Source organism: Labrus bergylta, chromosome 13 (genome assembly GCF_963930695.1).
Source record: "Labrus bergylta chromosome 13, fLabBer1.1, whole genome shotgun sequence".
NCBI classification, from domain to species: domain Eukaryota; kingdom Metazoa; phylum Chordata; class Actinopteri; order Labriformes; family Labridae; genus Labrus; species Labrus bergylta.
The window spans coordinates 30,151,020-30,164,307 of record NC_089207.1 but is presented as its reverse complement, the minus strand read 5'-3'; positions in this window follow the sequence as shown (position 1 = coordinate 30,164,307).

Genomic DNA, 13,288 nt, shown 5'->3' with positions numbered 1-13,288 from the left:
TTCAAAAAGTTGAAAATTTTCAAGAAAAGATTTCGGCTTCAAAAAAGTTGAAAATTTTCATGAAGTATTTCGTCTTCAAAAAAATGGAACATTTTCATGAAAAGATTTCGGCTTCAAAAAAGTTGAACATTTTCATGAAAAGATTTCGGCTTCAAAAAAGTTGAACATTTTCATGAAAAGATTTCGGCTTCAAAAAAGTTGAACATTTCATGAAAAGATTTCTGCTTCAAAAAAGTTGAAAATTTTCATGAAAAGATTTCGGCTTCAAAAAAGTTGAACATTTCATGAAAAGATTTCTGCTTCAAAAAAGTTGAAAATTTTCATGAAAAGATTTCGGCTTCAAAAAGTTGAACATTTTCATGAAAAGATTTCGGCTTCAAAAAAGTTGACCATTTTCATGAAAAGATTTCTGCTTCAAAAAAGTTGAAAATTTACATGAAAAGATTTTGGTTTCAAAAAGTTGAAAATTTTCATGAAAAGATTTCGGCTTCAAAAAAGTCGAAGATTTTCATGAAAAGATTTACACTTCAAAAAAGTTGAATATTTTCATGAAAAGATTTCGGCTTCAAAAAAGTTGAAAATTTTCATGAAAAGATTTTGGCTTAAAAAGTTGAAAATTTTCATGAAAAGATTTCGGCTTCAAAAAAGTTGACCATTTTCATGAAAAGATTTTGGTTTCAAAAAGTTGCAAATTTTCAAGAAAAGATTTCGGCTTCAAAAAAGTTGAAAATTTTCATGAAGTATTTCGGCTTCAAAAAAATGGAACATTTTCATGAAAAGATTTCGGCTTCAAAAAAGTTGAACATTTTCATGAAAAAATTTCGGCTTCAAAAAAGTTGAACATTTCATGAAAAGATTTCTGCTTCAAAAAAGTTGAAAATTTACATGAAAAGATTTCGACTTCAAAAAAGTCTATGATTTTCATGAAAAGATTTCTGCTTCAAAAAAGTTGAAAATTTTCATGAAAAGATTTCGGCTTCAAAAAGTTGAACATTTTCATGAAAAGATTTCGTCTTCAAAAAAGTTGACCATTTTCATGAAAAGATTTCTGCTTCAAAAAAGTTGAAAATTTACATGAAAAGATTTTGGTTTCAAAAAGTTGAAAATTTTCATGAAAAGATTTCGTCTTCAAAAAAGTTGAAAATTTTCATGAAAAGATTTCTGCTTCAAAAAGTTGAAGATTTTCATGAAAAGATTTCGGCTTCAAAAAAGTTGACCATTTTCATGAAAAGATTTCGGCTTCAAAAAAATGTAACATTTTCATGAAAAAATTTCTGCTTCAAAAAAGTTGAACATTTTCATGAAAAGATTTTGGTTTCAAAAAGTTGAAAATTTTCATGAAAAGATTTCTGCTACAAAAAAGTTGAAAATTTACATGAAAAGATTTTGGTTTCAAAAAGTTGAAAATTTTCATGAAAAGATTTCGGCTTCAAAAAAGTCGAAGATTTTCATGAAAAGATTTCTGCTTCAAAAAAGTTGAAAATTTTCATGAAAAGATTTTGGTTTCAAAAAGTTGAAAATTTTCATGAAGTATTTCGGCTTCAAAAAAATCTAACATTTTCATGAATAGATTTCGGCTTCAAAAAAGTTGAACATTTTCATGAAAAGATTTCGGCTTCAAAAAAGTTGAACATTTTCATGAAATGATTTCTGCTTCAAAAAAGTTGAAAATTTCCTTGAAAAGATTTAGACTTCAAAAAAGTTGAATATTTTCATCAAGTATTTCGGCTTCAAAAAAGTCGAAGATTTTCATGAAAAGATTTCGGCTTCAAAAAAGTTGACCATTTTCATGAAAAGATTTCTGCTTCAAAAAAGTTGAAAATTTTCATGAAAAGATTTTGGTTTCAAAAAGTTGAAAATTTTCATGAAGTATTTCGGCTTCAAAAAAATGTAACATTTTCATGAATAGATTTCGGCTTCAAAAAAGTTGAACATTTTCATGAAAAGATTTCGGCTTCAAAAAAGTTGAAAATTTTCATGAAAAGATTTTGGTTTCAAAAAGTTGAAAATTTTCATGAAAAGATTTCGGCTTCAAAAAAGTTGAAAATTTTCATGAAGAGATTTCGGCTAAAAAAAAGTTGAAGATTTTCATGAAAAGATTTCTGCTTCAAAAAAGTTGAAAATTTACATGAAAAGATTTCGACTTCAAAAAAGTCTAAGATTTTCATGAAAAGATTTCTGCTTCAAAAAAGTTGAAAATTTTCATGAAAAGATTTCGGCTTCAAAAAGTTGAACATTTTCATGAAAAGATTTCGGCTTCAAAAAAGTTGACCATTTTCATGAAAAGATTTCTGCTTCAAAAAAGTTGAAAATTTACATGAAAAGATTTTGGTTTCAAAAAGTTGAAAATTTTCATGAAAAGATTTCGGCTTCAAAAAAGTTGAAAATTTTCATGAAAAGATTTTGGTTTCAAAAAGTTGAAAATTTTCATGAAAAGATTTCGGCTTCAAAAAAGTTGAAAATTTTCATGAAGTATTTCGGCTTCAAAAAAATGTAACATTTTCATGAAAAAATTTCTGCTTCAAAAAAGTTGAAAATTTTCATGAAAAGATTTTGGTTTCAAAAAGTTGAAAATTTTCATGAAAAGATTTCGTCTTCAAAAAAGTTGAAAATTTTCATGAAAAGATTTCTGCTTCAAAAAGTTGAAGATTTTCATGAAAAGATCTCGTTTTCAAAAAAGTTGAACATTTTCATGAAAAGATTTCGGCTTCAAAAAAGTTGAACATTTTCATGAAAAGATTTCTGCTTCAAAAAAGTTGAAAATTTTCATGAAAAGATTTCGATTTCAAAAAGTTGAAAATTTTCATGAAAAGATCTCGGCTTCAAAAAAGTTGAAAATTTTCATGAAAAGATCTCGGCTTCAAAAAAGTTGAACATTTTCATGAAAAGATTTCGGCTTCAAAAAAGTTGAAAATTTTCATGAAAAGATTTCGGCTTCAAAAAAGTTGAAAATTTTCATGAAAAGATTTTGGTTTCAAAAAGTTGAAAATTTTCATGAAAAGATTTCGGCTTCAAAAAAGTTGAAAATTTTCATGAAGTATTTCGGCTTCAAAAAAATGGAACATTTTCATGAAAAGATTTTGGCTTCAAAAAAGATGAACATTTTCATGAAAAGATTTTGGTTTCAAAAAGTTGAAAATTTTCATGAAAAGATTTCGGCTTCAAAAAAGTTGAAAATTTTCATGAAGTATTTCGGCTTCAAAAAAATGGAACATTTTCATGAAAAGATTTCTGCTTCAAAAAAGTTGAAAATTTTCATGAAAAGATTTTGGTTTCAAAAAGTTGAAAATTTACATGAAAAGATCTCGGCTTCAAAAAAGTCTAAGATTTTCATGAAAAGATTTCTGCTTCAAAAAAGTTGAAAATTTTCATGAAAAGATTTCGGCTTCAAAAAGTTGAACATTTTCATGAAAAGATTTCGGCTTCAAAAAAGTTGACCATTTTCATGAAAAGATTTCTGCTTCAAAAAAGTTGAAAATTTTCATGAAAAGATTTTGGTTTCAAAAAGTTGAAAATTTACATGAAAAGATCTCGGCTTCAAAAAAGTTGAACATTTTCATGAAAAGATTTCGGCTTCAAAAAAGTTGAAAATTTTCATGAAAAGATTTCGGCTTCAAAAAAGTTGAAAATTTTCATGAAAAGATTTCGGCTTCAAAAAAGTTGAAAATTTTCATGAAAAGATTTTGGTTTCAAAAAGTTGAAAATTTTCATGAAAAGATTTCTGCTTCAAAAAAGTTGAAAATTTTCATGAAAAGATTTTGGTTTCAAAAAGTTGAAAATTTTCATGAAGTATTTCGGCTTCAAAAAAATGTAACATTTTCATGAATAGATTTCGGCTTCAAAAAAGTTGAACATTTTCATGAAAAGATTTCGGCTTCAAAAAAGTTGAACATTTTCATGAAAAGATTTCTGCTTCAAAAAAGTTGAAAATTTTCATGAAAAGATTTACACTTCAAAAAAGTTGAATATTTTCATGAAAAGATTTCGGCTTCAAAAAAGTTGAAAATTTTCATGAAAAGATTTCGGCTAAAAAAAAGTTGAAGATTTTCATGAAAAGATTTCTGCTTCAAAAAAGTTGAAAATTTACATGAAAAGATTTCGACTTAAAAAAAGTCTAAGATTTTCATTAAAAGATTTCTGCTTCAAAAAAGTTGAAAATTTACATGAAAAGATTTTGGTTTCAAAAACTTGAAAATTTTCATGAATAGATTTCGGCTTCAAAAAAGTCGAAGATTTTCATGAAAAGATTTCTGCTTCAAAAAAGTTGAAAATTTTCATGAAAAGATTTTGGTTTCAAAAAGTTGAAAATTTTCATGAAAAGATTTCGGCTTCAAAAAAGTTGAAAATTTTCATGAAAAGATTTTGGTTTCAAAAAGTTGAAAATTTTCATGAAAAGATTTCTGCTTCAAAAAAGTTGAAAATTTACATGAAAAGATTTCGACTTAAAAAAAGTCTAAGATTTTCATTAAAAGATTTCTGCTTCAAAAAAGTTGAAAATTTACATGAAAAGATTTTGGTTTCAAAAACTTGAAAATTTTCATGAATAGATTTCGGCTTCAAAAAAGTCGAAGATTTTCATGAAAAGATTTCTGCTTCAAAAAAGTTGAACATTTTCATGAAAAGATTTCTGCTTCAAAAAAGTTGAAAATTTTCATGAAAAGATTTACACTTCAAAAAAGTTGAATATTTTCATGAAAAGATTTCGGCTTCAAAAAAGTTGAAAATTTTCATGAAAAGATTTCGGCTAAAAAAAAGTTGAAGATTTTCATGAAAAGATTTCTGCTTCAAAAAAGTTGAAAATTTACATGAAAAGATTTCGACTTAAAAAAAGTCTAAGATTTTCATTAAAAGATTTCTGCTTCAAAAAAGTTGAAAATTTACATGAAAAGATTTTGGTTTCAAAAAGTTGAAAATTTTCATGAAAAGATTTCGGCTTCAAAAAAGTTGAAAATTTTCATGAAAAGATTTCGGCTTCAAAAAAGTTGAAAATTTTCATGAAAAGATTTTGGTTTCAAAAAGTTGAAAATTTTCATGAAAAGATTTCGGCTTCAAAAAAGTTGAAAATTTTCATGAAGAGATTTCGGCTAAAAAAAAGTTGAAGATTTTCATGAAAAGATTTCTGCTTCAAAAAAGTTGAAAATTTACATGAAAAGATTTCGACTTCAAAAAAGTCTAAGATTTTCATGAAAAGATTTCTGCTTCAAAAAAGTTGAAAATTTTCATGAAAAGATTTCGGCTTCAAAAAGTTGAACATTTTCATGAAAAGATTTCGGCTTCAAAAAAGTTGACCATTTTCATGAAAAGATTTCTGCTTCAAAAAAGTTGAAAATTTACATGAAAAGATTTTGGTTTCAAAAAGTTGAAAATTTTCATGAAAAGATTTCGGCTTCAAAAAAGTTGAAAATTTTCATGAAAAGATTTTGGTTTCAAAAAGTTGAAAATTTTCATGAAAAGATTTCGGCTTCAAAAAAGTTGAAAATTTTCATGAAAAGATTTCGGTTTCAAAAAGTTGAAAATTTTCAAGAAAAGAATTCGGCTTCAAAAAAGTTGAAAATTTTCATGAAGTATTTCGGCTTCAAAAAAATGGAACATTTTCATGAAAAGATTTCGGCTTCAAAAAAGTTGAACATTTTCATGAAAAGATTTCGGCTTCAAAAAAGTTGAAAATTTTCATGAAAAGATTTTGGTTTCAAAAAGTTGAAAATTTTCATGAAAAGATTTCTGCTTCAAAAAAGTTGAAAATTTTCATGAAGTATTTCGGCTAAAAAAAAGTTGAAGATTTTCATGAAAAGATTTCGGCTTCAAAAAAGTTGAAAATTTTCATGAAAAGATTTCGGCTTAAAAAGTTGAAAATTTTCATGAAAAGATTTCGGCTTCAAAAAAGTTGACCATTTTCATGAAAAGATTTCGGTTTCAAAAAGTTGAAAATTTTCAAGAAAAGATTTCGGCTTCAAAAAAGTTGAAAATTTTCATGAATTATTTCGGCTTCAAAAAAATGGAACATTTTCATGAAAAGATTTCGGCTTCAAAAAAGTTGAACATTTTCATGAAAAGATTTCGGCTTCAAAAAAGTTGAACATTTTCATGAAAAGATTTCGGCTTCAAAAAAGTTGAACATTTCATGAAAAGATTTCTGCTTCAAAAAAGTTGAAAATTTTCATGAAAAGATTTCGACTTCAAAAAAGTCTAAGATTTTCATGAAAAGATTTCTGCTTCAAAAAAGTTGAAAATTTTCATGAAAAGATTTCGGCTTAAAAAGTTGAAAATTTTCATGAAAAGATTTCGGCTTCAAAAAAGTTGACCATTTTCATGAAAAGATTTCGGTTTCAAAAAGTTGAAAATTTTCAAGAAAAGATTTCGGCTTCAAAAAAGTTGAAAATTTTCATGAAGTATTTCGGCTTCAAAAAAATGGAACATTTTCATGAAAAGATTTCGGCTTCAAAAAAGTTGAACATTTTCATGAAAAGATTTCGGCTTCAAAAAAGTTGAACATTTTCATGAAAAGATTTCGGCTTCAAAAAAGTTGAACATTTCATGAAAAGATTTCTGCTTCAAAAAAGTTGAAAATTTTCATGAAAAGATTTCGGCTTCAAAAAAGTTGAACATTTCATGAAAAGATTTCTGCTTCAAAAAAGTTGAAAATTTTCATGAAAAGATTTCGGCTTCAAAAAGTTGAACATTTTCATGAAAACATTTCGGCTTCAAAAAAGTTGAACATTTCATGAAAAGATTTCTGCTTCAAAAAAGTTGAAAATTTACATGAAAAGATTTCGACTTCAAAAAAGTCTAAGATTTTCATGAAAAGATTTCTGCTTCAAAAAAGTTGAAAATTTTCATGAAAAGATTTCGGCTTCAAAAAGTTGAACATTTTCATGAAAAGATTTCGTCTTCAAAAAAGTTGACCATTTTCATGAAAAGATTTCTGCTTCAAAAAAGTTGAAAATTTACATGAAAAGATTTTGGTTTCAAAAACTTGAAAATTTTCATGAATAGATTTCGGCTTCAAAAAAGTCGAAGATTTTCATGAAAAGATTTCTGCTTCAAAAAAGTTGAAAATTTTCATGAAAAGATTTTGGTTTCAAAAAGTTGAAAATTTTCATGAAAAGATTTCGGCTTCAAAAAAGTTGAAAATTTTCATGAAAAGATTTCGGCTTCAAAAAAGTTGAAAATTTTCATGAAAAGATTTTGGTTTCAAAAAGTTGAAAATTTTCATGAAAAGATTTCGGCTTCAAAAAAGTTGAAAATTTTCATGAAGAGATTTCGGCTAAAAAAAAGTTGAAGATTTTCATGAAAAGATTTCTGCTTCAAAAAAGTTGAAAATTTACATGAAAAGATTTCGACTTCAAAAAAGTCTAAGATTTTCATGAAAAGATTTCTGCTTCAAAAAAGTTGAAAATTTTCATGAAAAGATTTCGGCTTCAAAAAGTTGAACATTTTCATGAAAAGATTTCGGCTTCAAAAAAGTTGACCATTTTCATGAAAAGATTTCTGCTTCAAAAAAGTTGAAAATTTACATGAAAAGATTTTGGTTTCAAAAAGTTGAAAATTTTCATGAAAAGATTTCGGCTTCAAAAAAGTTGAAAATTTTCATGAAAAGATTTTGGTTTCAAAAAGTTGAAAATTTTCATGAAAAGATTTCGGCTTCAAAAAAGTTGAAAATTTTCATGAAGTATTTCGGCTAAAAAAAAGTTGAAGATTTTCATGAAAAGATTTTGGCTTCAAAAAAGTTGACCATTTTCATGAAAAGATTTCGGTTTCAAAAAGTTGAAAATTTTCAAGAAAAGATTTCGGCTTCAAAAAAGTTGAAAATTTTCATGAATTATTTCGGCTTCAAAAAAATGGAACATTTTCATGAAAAGATTTCGGCTTCAAAAAAGTTGAACATTTTCATGAAAAGATTTCGGCTTCAAAAAAGTTGAACATTTTCATGAAAAGATTTCGGCTTCAAAAAAGTTGAACATTTCATGAAAAGATTTCTGCTTCAAAAAAGTTGAAAATTTTCATGAAAAGATTTCGACTTCAAAAAAGTCTAAGATTTTCATGAAAAGATTTCTGCTTCAAAAAAGTTGAAAATTTTCATGAAAAGATTTCGGCTTAAAAAGTTGAAAATTTTCATGAAAAGATTTCGGCTTCAAAAAAGTTGACCATTTTCATGAAAAGATTTCGGTTTCAAAAAGTTGAAAATTTTCAAGAAAAGATTTCGGCTTCAAAAAAGTTGAAAATTTTCATGAAGTATTTCGGCTTCAAAAAAATGGAACATTTTCATGAAAAGATTTCGGCTTCAAAAAAGTTGAACATTTTCATGAAAAGATTTCGGCTTCAAAAAAGTTGAACATTTTCATGAAAAGATTTCGGCTTCAAAAAAGTTGAACATTTCATGAAAAGATTTCTGCTTCAAAAAAGTTGAAAATTTTCATGAAAAGATTTCGGCTTCAAAAAAGTTGAACATTTCATGAAAAGATTTCTGCTTCAAAAAAGTTGAAAATTTTCATGAAAAGATTTCGGCTTCAAAAAGTTGAACATTTTCATGAAAAGATTTCGGCTTCAAAAAAGTTGACCATTTTCATGAAAAGATTTCTGCTTCAAAAAAGTTGAAAATTTACATGAAAAGATTTCAACTTAAAAAAAGTCTAAGATTTTCATTAAAAGATTTCTGCTTCAAAAAAGTTGAAAATTTACATGAAAAGATTTTGGTTTCAAAAAGTTGAAAATTTTCATGAAAAGTTTTCGGCTTCAAAAAGTTGAAAATTTTCATGAAAAGATTTCGCTTCAAAAAAGTTGAACATTTTCATGAAAAGATTTCTGCTTCAAAAAAGTTGAAAATTTACATGAAAAGATTTTGGTTTCAAAAAGTTGAAAATTTTCATGAAAAGATTTCTGCTTCAAAAAAGTTGAAAATTTTCATGAAGTATTTCGGCTTCAAAAAAATGTAACATTTTCATGAAAAGATTTCGGCTTCAAAAAAGTCGAACATTTTCATGAAAAGATTTCTGCTTCAAAAAAGTTGAAAATTTACATGAAAAGATTTCGACTTTAAAAAAGTTGAAAATTTACATGAAAAAATTTTGACTTCAAAACAGTCTAAGATTTTCATGAAAAGATTTCGGCTTCAAAAAAGTTGAATATTTTCATGAAAAGATTTCGGCTTCAAAAAAGTTGAAAATTTTCATGAAAAGATTTCGGTTTCAAAAAGTTGAAAATTTTCATGAAAAGATTTCGGCATCAAAAAAGTTGAAAATTTTCATGAAAAGATTTCTGCTTCAAAAAAGTCTAAGATTTTCATGAAGTATTTCGGATTCAAAAAGGTTGAAAACTTTCATGAAGTATTTCGGCTTCAAAAAGGTTGAAAACTTTCATGAACTATTTCGGCTTCAAAAAAGTCGAAGATTTTCATGAAAAGATTTCTGCTTCAAAAAAGTTGAACATTTTCATGAAAAGATTGCGGCTTCAAAAAAGTTGAAAATTTTCATGAAGTATTTCGGCTTCAAAAAAGTCGAAGATTTTCATGAAAAGATTTCGGCTTCAAAAAAGTTGAAAATTTTCATGAAAAGATTTTGGTTTCAAAAAGTTGAAAATTTTCATGAAAAGATTTCGGCTTCAAAAAAGTTGAACATTTTCATGAAAAGATTTCGGCTTCAAAAAAGTTGAAAATTTTCATGAAGTATTTCGGCTTCAAAAAAATGGAACATTTTCATGAAAAGATTTCGGCTTCAAAAAAGTTGAACATTTTCATGAAAAGATTTCGGCTTCAAAAAGTTGAACATTTTCATGAAAAGATTTCGTCTTCAAAAAAGTTGACCATTTTCATGAAAAGATTTCGGCTTCAAAAAAGTTGAAAATTTACATGAAAAGATTTTGGTTTCAAAAAGTTGAAAATTTTCATGAAAAGATTTCGGCATCAAAAAAGTCGAAGATTTTCATGAAAAGATTTCTGCTTCAAAAAAGTTGAAAATTTTCATGAAAAGATTTTGGTTTCAAAAAGTTGAAAATTTTCATGAAGTATTTCGGCTTCAAAAAAATGTAACATTTTCATGAATAGATTACGGCTTCAAAAAAGTTGAACATTTTCATGAAAAGATTTCGGCTTCAAAAAAGTTGACCATTTTCATGAAAAGATTTCTGCTTCAAAAAAGTTGAAAATTTTCATGACAGGATTTTGGCTTCAAAAAAGTAGAAAATTTTCATGAAAAGATTTCGGCTTCAAAAAAGTTGAACATTTTCATGAAAAGATTTTTTGCTTCAAAAAAGTTGAAAATTTACATGAAAAGATTTTGGTTTCAAAAAGTTGAAAATTTTCATGAAAAGATTTCGGCTTCAAAAAGTTGAAAATTTTCATGAAAAGATTTCGGCTTCAAAAAAGTTGAACATTTTCATGAAAAGATTTCTGCTTCAAAAAAGTTGAAAATTTACATGAAAAGATTTTGGTTTCAAAAAGTTGAAAATTTTCATGAAAAGATTTCGGCTTCAAAAAGTTGAAAATTTTCATGAAAAGATTTCGGCTTCAAAAAAGTTGAAAATTTTCATGAAGTATTTCGGCTTCAAAAAAATGTAACATTTTCATGAAAAGATTTCGGCTTCAAAAAAGTCGAACATTTTCATGAAAAGATTTCTGCTTCAAAAAAGTTGAAAATTTACATGAAAAGATTTCGACTTTAAAAAAGTTGAAAATTTACATGAAAAAATTTTGACTTCAAAACAGTCTAAGATTTTCATGAAAAGATTTCGGCTTCAAAAAAGTTGAATATTTTCATGAAAAGATTTCGGCTTCAAAAAAGTTGAAAATTTTCATGAAAAGATTTCGGTTTCAAAAAGTTGAAAATTTTCATGAAAAGATTTCGGCATCAAAAAAGTTGAAAATTTTCATGAAAAGATTTCTGCTTCAAAAAAGTTTAAGATTTTCATGAAGTATTTCGGATTCAAAAAGGTTGAAAACTTTCATGAAGTATTTCGGCTTCAAAAAGGTTGAAAACTTTCATGAACTATTTCGGCTTCAAAAAAGTCGAAGATTTTCATGAAAAGATTTCTGCTTCAAAAAAGTTGAACATTTTCATGAAAAGATTGCGGCTTCAAAAAAGTTGAAAATTTTCATGAAGTATTTCGGCTTCAAAAAAGTCGAAGATTTTCATGAAAAGATTTCGGCTTCAAAAAAGTTGAAAATTTTCATGAAAAGATTTTGGTTTCAAAAAGTTGAAAATTTTCATGAAAAGATTTCGGCTTCAAAAAAGTTGAACATTTTCATGAAAAGATTTCGGCTTCAAAAAAGTTGAAAATTTTCATGAAGTATTTCGGCTTCAAAAAAATGGAACATTTTCATGAAAAGATTTCGGCTTCAAAAAAGTTGAACATTTTCATGAAAAGATTTCGGCTTCAAAAAGTTGAACATTTTCATGAAAAGATTTCGTCTTCAAAAAAGTTGACCATTTTCATGAAAAGATTTCGGCTTCAAAAAAGTTGAAAATTTACATGAAAAGATTTTGGTTTCAAAAAGTTGAAAATTTTCATGAAAAGATTTCGGCATCAAAAAAGTCGAAGATTTTCATGAAAAGATTTCTGCTTCAAAAAAGTTGAAAATTTTCATGAAAAGATTTTGGTTTCAAAAAATTGAAAATTTTCATGAAGTATTTCGGCTTCAAAAAAATGTAACATTTTCATGAATAGATTACGGCTTCAAAAAAGTTGAACATTTTCATGAAAAGATTTCGACTTCAAAAAAGTTGACCATTTTCATGAAAAGATTTCTGCTTCAAAAAAGTTGAAAATTTTCATGACAGGATTTTGGCTTCAAAAAAGTTGAAAATTTTCATGAAAAGATTTCGGCTTCAAAAAAGTTGAACATTTTCATGAAAAGATTTCTGCTTCAAAAAAGTTGAAAATTTACATGAAAAGATTTTGGTTTCAAAAAGTTGAAAATTTTCATGAAAAGATTTCGGCTTCAAAAAGTTGAAAATTTTCATGAAAAGATTTCGGCTTCAAAAAAGTTGAAAATTTTCATGAAGTATTTCGGCTTCAAAAAAATGTAACATTTTCATGAAAAGATTTCGGCTTCAAAAAAGTTGAACATTTTCATGAAAAGATTTCTGCTTCAAAAAAGTTGAAAATTTTCATGACAGGATTTTGGCTTCAAAAAAGTTGAAAATTTTCATGAAAAAATTTCGGCTTCAAAAAAGTTGAACATTTTCATGAAAAGATTTCGACTTCAAAAAAGTCTAAGATTTTCATGACAGGATTTTGGCTTCAAAAAAGTTGAAAATTTTCATGAAAAGATTTCGGCTTCAAAAAAGTTGAAAATTCACATGAAAATATTTTGGTTTCAAAAAGTTGAAAATTTTCATGAAAAGATTTCGGCATCAAAAAAGTCGAAGATTTTCATGAAAAGATTTCTGCTTCAAAAAAGTTGAAAATTTTCATGAAAAGATTTTGGTTTCAAAAAGTTGAAAATTTTCATGAAGTATTTCGGCTTCAAAAAAATGTAACATTTTCATGAATAGATTACGGCTTCAAAAAATTTGAACATTTTCATGAAAAGATTTCGACTTCAAAAAAGTTGACCATTTTCATGAAAAGATTTCTGCTTCAAAAAAGTTGAAAATTTTCATGACAGGATTTTGGCTTCAAAAAAGTTGAAAATTTTCATGAAAAGATTTCGGCTTCAAAAAAGTTGAACATTTTCATGAAAAGATTTCTGCTTCAAAAAAGTTGAAAATTTACATGAAAAGATTTTGGTTTCAAAAAGTTGAAAATTTTCATGAAAAGATTTCGGCTTCAAAAAGTTGAAAATTTTCATGAAAAGATTTCGGCTTCAAAAAAGTTGAAAATTTTCATGAAGTATTTCGGCTTCAAAAAAATGTAACATTTTCATGAAAAGATTTCGGCTTCAAAAAAGTTGAACATTTTCATGAAAAGATTTCTGCTTCAAAAAAGTTGAAAATTTTCATGACAGGATTTTGGCTTCAAAAAAGTTGAAAATTTTCATGAAAAAATTTCGGCTTCAAAAAAGTTGAACATTTTCATGAAAAGATTTCGACTTCAAAAAAGTTGAAAATTTTCATGACAGGATTTTGGCTTCAAAAAAGTTGAAAATTTTCATGAAAAGATTTCGGCTTCAAAAAAGTTGAAAATTCACATGAAAATATTTTGGTTTCAAAAAGTTGAAAATTTTCATGAAAAAATTTCGGCTTCAAAAAAGTCGAAGATTTTCATGAAAAGATTTCGGCTTCAAAAAAGTTGAACATTTTCATGAAAAGATTTCGGCTTCAAAAAAGTTGAAAATTTTCATGAAGTATTTCGG